Source organism: Lutra lutra, chromosome 3 (assembly GCF_902655055.1).
Source record: "Lutra lutra chromosome 3, mLutLut1.2, whole genome shotgun sequence".
In the NCBI taxonomy this organism is placed as follows: domain Eukaryota; kingdom Metazoa; phylum Chordata; class Mammalia; order Carnivora; family Mustelidae; genus Lutra; species Lutra lutra.
Window position 1 is genome coordinate 748,771 of NC_062280.1, and position 6,000 is coordinate 754,770.

Genomic DNA, 6,000 nt, shown 5'->3' on the forward strand with positions numbered 1-6,000 from the left:
ATAAATAGTATTATCTTTTCAGGTTGTGTTGACAGTCATACACAGAGTATGAAATCAGTTTTATTTTGTGAATGTATATTTTGATCCTTTAAAAAATGTTGTGTTAATTTTTGTATAAATATCTCTAAGACAATTCTTAAAAATTAAGTTACTCTCAAATTTTAATCATGGAGCTAAAAATAGTCACAAAAATGATGTACGTTAAAAATATATAATAATACTATTAACTGAAGTTTGATTAGTTTTATGTGTTTATCAAATAATTTATCCACATTAACATAAAGCATATAAGGTCATTGTTCTTTGTCTTAATATTATTTTGAATTTCTTACTGAAATAAATTTGTTATGCATAAAATAATGGTAAAATACACACAATGATTGTGAAGGTTTTCCTAAATATGCTAGAGGTTTGGTTCCATTTAAACTTACGTTCGGCATCACCAGGAGTAAAGTATACACACCTTGGTCATTCATTTAACACAATTTTTAAAATTACAGAGCCAATTTTAATTTCTTTTTGCTTTCCTGTTTTTCCAGTCTTTGTTTTTCAGAGTGAGTGAATAGTTTTGTATATTCTAGAAGTTTACATATTTTAACTAACAAAACAATTTGGAACATGCTAAGATACATTAGGAAAAAAAGACCTTGTAGTTATAACCTCAACACATTTCTTAAAGATAACTGAATATTGCAGGTAAAACATACCTCAGTTCACATTATTTTTATGATTTCTGAATCTTATGTTTCATACTTAGAACTGGCCTGAGACTCTGCATAGCATCTAGAAAAAGAAGTTAGTTCTTCACGGCTGAAAGCATGCAAGGACCCTCTGATATTCTCTTATCATTAAAGAAAACAAACTAGAATATGATAATATGAGTTTTTACTTAAACTTTCAATTATTTTCTCAAGTAACAAGTCTTTGCCTAATGACCTTTGAAATTCAGTGCCTAGTGGTTTTCAACAGTATTTTCTGAAAATAAAAGATGATAAGTCATACTATTAGTGCAGTTTTAAGATTTTAATTAAATTATTGAAAAAATTATGGGGAGTTCCTTATTATAAAACATGATATTAGTGTAATACCTCCTTCTAAGAAAATAATCTGAATTAAAAATAAAGCTATTTTCATTTTTGTTTCTAATCCATGGCATTGGGTTGGGCATTTAATGTGTTCTTTTCATTTCCTTCCCCAATTATCTAATGGCTATTTACAAAGTCACCTTCTAAAAACAGGTTTTCCATTTCTACACATGTGTCAGGGAATTCGATATAACTAATGACTGAAAGGAAATAGGAAATCAGCCATAATATTTTTAAGAATCACAAAAATAAGACTTAATTGAAGTTTCCATTATTTAGAGAAATTGTGGAAAACTGAGTGGAAAATTCTGAGGGATTTCCTCAGAATGAGTTTGTAGTCCACTCTCAAGGTGCCAGATTATGAGCACGTAAGTAGGGATTTCCGCACCGGAAGACCTTCGCAGAGTACGCCTACTCAGGTAAGAAAGAATGTACATGTGCACTCTGTTATTTATTGTTTGTAAAATATATGCAGGTAATGTCAGTCGAGATAATTCGAACCCAAATCTGATGCCTCATTTTTATATAAATCAATTATATCAGTCAGTATCATTAGGACCCGAATCTGACACCTCATTTTCCTTAGCAACAGATTTGTGATGTCTCCACACCAGCGCTTAAGCACACAAGTTTCCTCGCAGCCCAGCGCGGTCTGTGCCGGTGAAGGAAGCGTTAACAGAGGTTTCATCTCAGTGTTACTGTAACTGTTTTCTGGATGTTCTTTTTTTCGATACACACTTTAATTTCTCTGTTTAGTGATCTGGCATACATATCTGGGAACACTTTGTCACGTTCCTTTATTCACAGTTATCTCTCCCCCAAAAGCTTGCAGAGGAAACCAGAGTCGTGGGAGGAACACACTGCTAGCTAAAGAGTTGTGAAATTACAGCGACCGCACAATAACGTTTTCTCAATCCTAGCTGGGGTTTTCTTTTCTCTCTCTCTCCTAGCCCACCCCATGATCCAACACCACGGAAGCGATGCAGGGCCAGCCAGAGAGACATTGAGCCACATCTGGCGACAACGAACAGTGAACATCCCACCAGCTCGCTGGTCAGAGGGAGGTGTGCAAATGAAGGTGAAGGCACATGGGAGACACGTAATAAATCCAAAGTGATTACTTTTCCCTTAATTCTCCATTTTGTTCCACGACAGAGTGACTGAGACCCCGGGGCCCTGCCAGTAGTTCGTCTCCCCCCTTTCTCAGAGTTCTGACTGTATAAAAAGTGTGAAGACCCTTCCTGAGGGGAAAATGTTTTCCAGCTGTCAGAATTGAAGCTCAGCTAATAGCAGAGCAAATTTTAAAAGGCATTGCTCCCTGATTAAGTGGTTTGTTTGAAGTATGCCTTTTAATCCATTTAGATTTTTATTAGTTGCTGAATTTATCTTCCAGGATCTCACCGCACATAATAACGTCTGCAGTGTGGGCTTTGTGTACACTTCGGAGTAACAGACGTCGCTTCCTGGGTGCGGGAAATTAGTGTGAGCAGGTTGCAGGGTTACTTCGGTCCCTGAATTCTGCGGGAGAAGCGCTGCCCAGCTGGGTGAGACCCCCTCGATGCACGCGTTCGCTCTGAATCACGCACTTACCAGCCCAGCCTCCGAAGACACTCGGGGAGGAATGTTCTCAGGATGGAGTTTGATCTTCTGAGACTCCGCAGGAGGGGTGTGCCCGGCGAGGTGGCGAGCGTGGGAGCCTCCGGTGCAGTCCTGCAGGCTGAGGTCGGGCAGCGGAGCCCGGGGCTGCTCAGCCAGGAGGGGACCCTGTGCGGGGAGAGGCTGCTCTGCCGGCCGCAGCCTTGTCACACTGCCTGTGCTCAGCAGCAGGGAAACTTCGGAGCTTCCTGTGACATCACCCTGACCCCGCCTGCAGCTCGTGTTGGGTTACTTTCTTTCTCCAGAGCTCACCCCGGGAAGCAGCCGTCCTCGCCCACCCCCAGCGCAGGCAGCACAGTGCAGAGGCCACCACGTGCTGTCCCAGACGTCGCCGGCCCCGGCTTTCACCTGGACGGAGCACGTCAGGACGTGCCACACACACTGCCTGCGGCTGGAGGGGTGTGCATGCAGCGTCCTGCTCCGGCACTGAAAGGACTTGGGGGCTGTGAGTGTGAGAGTGTGTGTGTGTGTGTGTGGAATGTGACTTTGCAAGGCATTGAGCAACTGTTGTCAACATCTTTCTTCGTGATAAACACAAAAATAATACCCGCATCCATCAGAATCTGCTCCGTGATCCAACGCCCACTGAGCTTGCATAACCAGGGCTGTTACCCGGTCAGGTTTTCACAATTAAATGATGAAGCTCCTCTAGGCTTTTTGACTTTTTTACTTTGTCCACGACATGACTACCTGCGTATGTGTCATAAAACCACCGTGTGTGTGTGTTGTGTGTGCATATACGTAGGATCGTTTGTCATTATATGTAGGTTTCATTATCGTATCACCTGTGAAATAAAGAAATTTGTATTACATTTATCCCTCAAAATAAACCTTGCCAAAAATACAGATAACTTACAAGCATAATGATTATGTAAAACAGGTAACATATTCTAATTCTTTAGAAAAAGTTTTCCCTCCAAACATAAGTTTATTCCAAATGTGTTTAATAATCATTGGACATTATCTGGGAAGAACGCTTTAAATTTGAAATGCAGTTATCTTTTCATAGTACGGTAAGTGTGTGAGATTCAACAATAATCATAATTGCTGAACCCTGAACAGCACTGGGCATCGATATCTTCCTCTGTAAACTAGAAGAGATGAATCAAATAATATGCAAAATTGCTTATATCTCTTAGAATTTCAATCAACAAATTATGTAACATTTAGAAATAGATAAGATACTGTGATAATTATTCAATTCTTAGTAAATTTAAGGTCAGAGGCACTGAAAAATTAGTAAATTACTGCAAAATTCAGAAACAAAATGAGATGCTTACACTTTTTGTTAATTAATAAAGGAGGACAAGGCAACATAAATTAAAGGGACACCATGTTCTGAAGCAGTTCCCTCTCGTTGACATTGTTATTACCTGGATCCACTGAAGAAACTCATTACACATCTTTGATTTTAAAGATCCATAGGATCAAGGTGAATAAAAATAAATACCTATAAAAATAGGATATATACTAATCTCTGTCAGTTATAGTTAAAAGATTTGCAAGAAACTGAGTGTCATATCTTTGGTTACTGAGAGAGAAAAATAACCAGAGGAGTTAAATTGCCGAGTTACAGAACGTTGTATTTTCAGGGACAGTTTGGTGAGCTTCGCCCTGGGAGGCTGCTAAAATGTGCTTCATTTCGAGGTGTTTCCTTTGGCTCATCAGAGGAAAAGCCAAGCTGCAGGTTACGTCTGGCTCCGCAAACAAGGGTTCTTCAGCCGGAACACGGCTGTAGATGACCCCAAGTGCAAGCGTGACTGACTCCTTCCACGGAGGAAGGCTCTGCTCGGGGAACTACTAAGCAGGAAGTGCGAAGCGCTGGGATTGGACCCACAGGCATGACATTCCAGTCCTGGTCCTGACACTCTCCAGTGTGACCTTTGACAAAACTTGTTAGGCCTTGGTGTTCCCGTCTGAAAACTCACAGTGGGGGGGCGCCTGGGTGGCTCAGTGGGTTAAGCCTCTGCCTTCGGCTCAGGTCATGATCCCAGGGTCCTGGGATCGAGCCCCGCATCGGGCTCTCTGCTCAGCAGGGAGCCTGCTTCCCTTCCTCTCTCTCTGCCTGCCTCTCTGCCTGCTTGTGATCTCTCTCTGTCAAATAAATAAATAAAATCTTAAAAATAAAATAAAATAAAATAAATTAAAAAAAAGAAAAAAAAACTCACAGTGGAATCGAGTACTGGATTTTAATCCCTGAATGACCACTGTCCACGTCTTCTCATCGCCCACACCTTGATAATGATATTGGACTCCTGGAAAGAGATGAATACAGCTTTTGAAGTTTAATTATGAAAAACTAAGACTTTTCCCAGTAAGTTCACAAAAGCATTAATACGTTTTTTCAAAGATTCATTTATTCATTTGTCCAACACTAGTGAAGTCTGGTGAGTGAAACGTCTGTGCTGCAAGTGCGTCTTCGGACTCTCACACCAGTGCTCTTGTCCTTTACTGAACAACAAGTCGTATCCTGAAGGCTAACGGATGCTACCACATCCCTACTTAAGTGACTGGTCAGGCGTGTGGTCCGAGTTCATGAAGACTCGTGGCTAATTCTTACCGGCATCATCTCTAAGCCTTGCTCAGAGATAACGGGCACCCCGCATCCCACTCACCGGACCCTTGAGAGTTGCCATTTTGTAAATTCCAGACGAGATAAATGGCATGAGGACCTCCAAGGAGCCCCTCTGTGTCTGCAGGGACAGGACCAAAGATGGATAATGCAGATTTCTCAAGGGCACACTGAAATATGATGACAAATATTTAAGAAAATGCCGTAGAACAAAAAAACGTATTTCAGTAATCAATGAGGGATTCTTAGGCAATGTGGCACTGTCAATAAATGAATTCAGCATGATCTATTTCCTATACATATAACATATCTTTCCCACATGGATCGAAGACACTGGTGAGCATGTACTCATCAGTCACCAGGCGTGTTTTTGAGTCACATGCTGTAATAGTTGTGTCGGGGAGTTCCGGAGAACAGGATGCGTCCCCCTGTGTAGTCGTTCACGGCACATGGTGACGGCCCGCGAGGGTTCAAGCACCAGATTCTCTGCGGTTAGCAAGGGACCTGCAGAGTCTAGATGCAGCCGTGCCGAGCGCTCAGTGGGGTCTTCTACAGACTGAGGGATAATGTGCGACTGAAGAATGACACGCGTGATGATAGATGGTCGTGGTTGTCCCTGTGAGAGTCCTGCCTGGGGGACCGCACCTACCCTTGTGGTCCTGCATAAGGCTCGCAGGTGCTACAGTC

General features: G+C 41.9%; 1 protein-coding gene across 3 annotated transcripts in view; it reads right to left on the reverse strand.

Annotated features, from left to right (window-relative positions):
* Nucleotides 1-2,883, reverse strand: part of CALCRL (calcitonin receptor like receptor) — a 93,443-nt gene extending 90,560 nt beyond the window's left edge. For all 3 annotated transcript variants that reach the window (XM_047720911.1, XM_047720908.1, XM_047720909.1), the window contains exon 1: nucleotides 2,676-2,883. The gene's annotated coding sequence lies outside the window, so the exon portion shown is untranslated. The remainder of the gene's footprint in view (nucleotides 1-2,675) is intronic.
* Nucleotides 2,884-6,000: the final 3,117 nt, after the last annotated feature.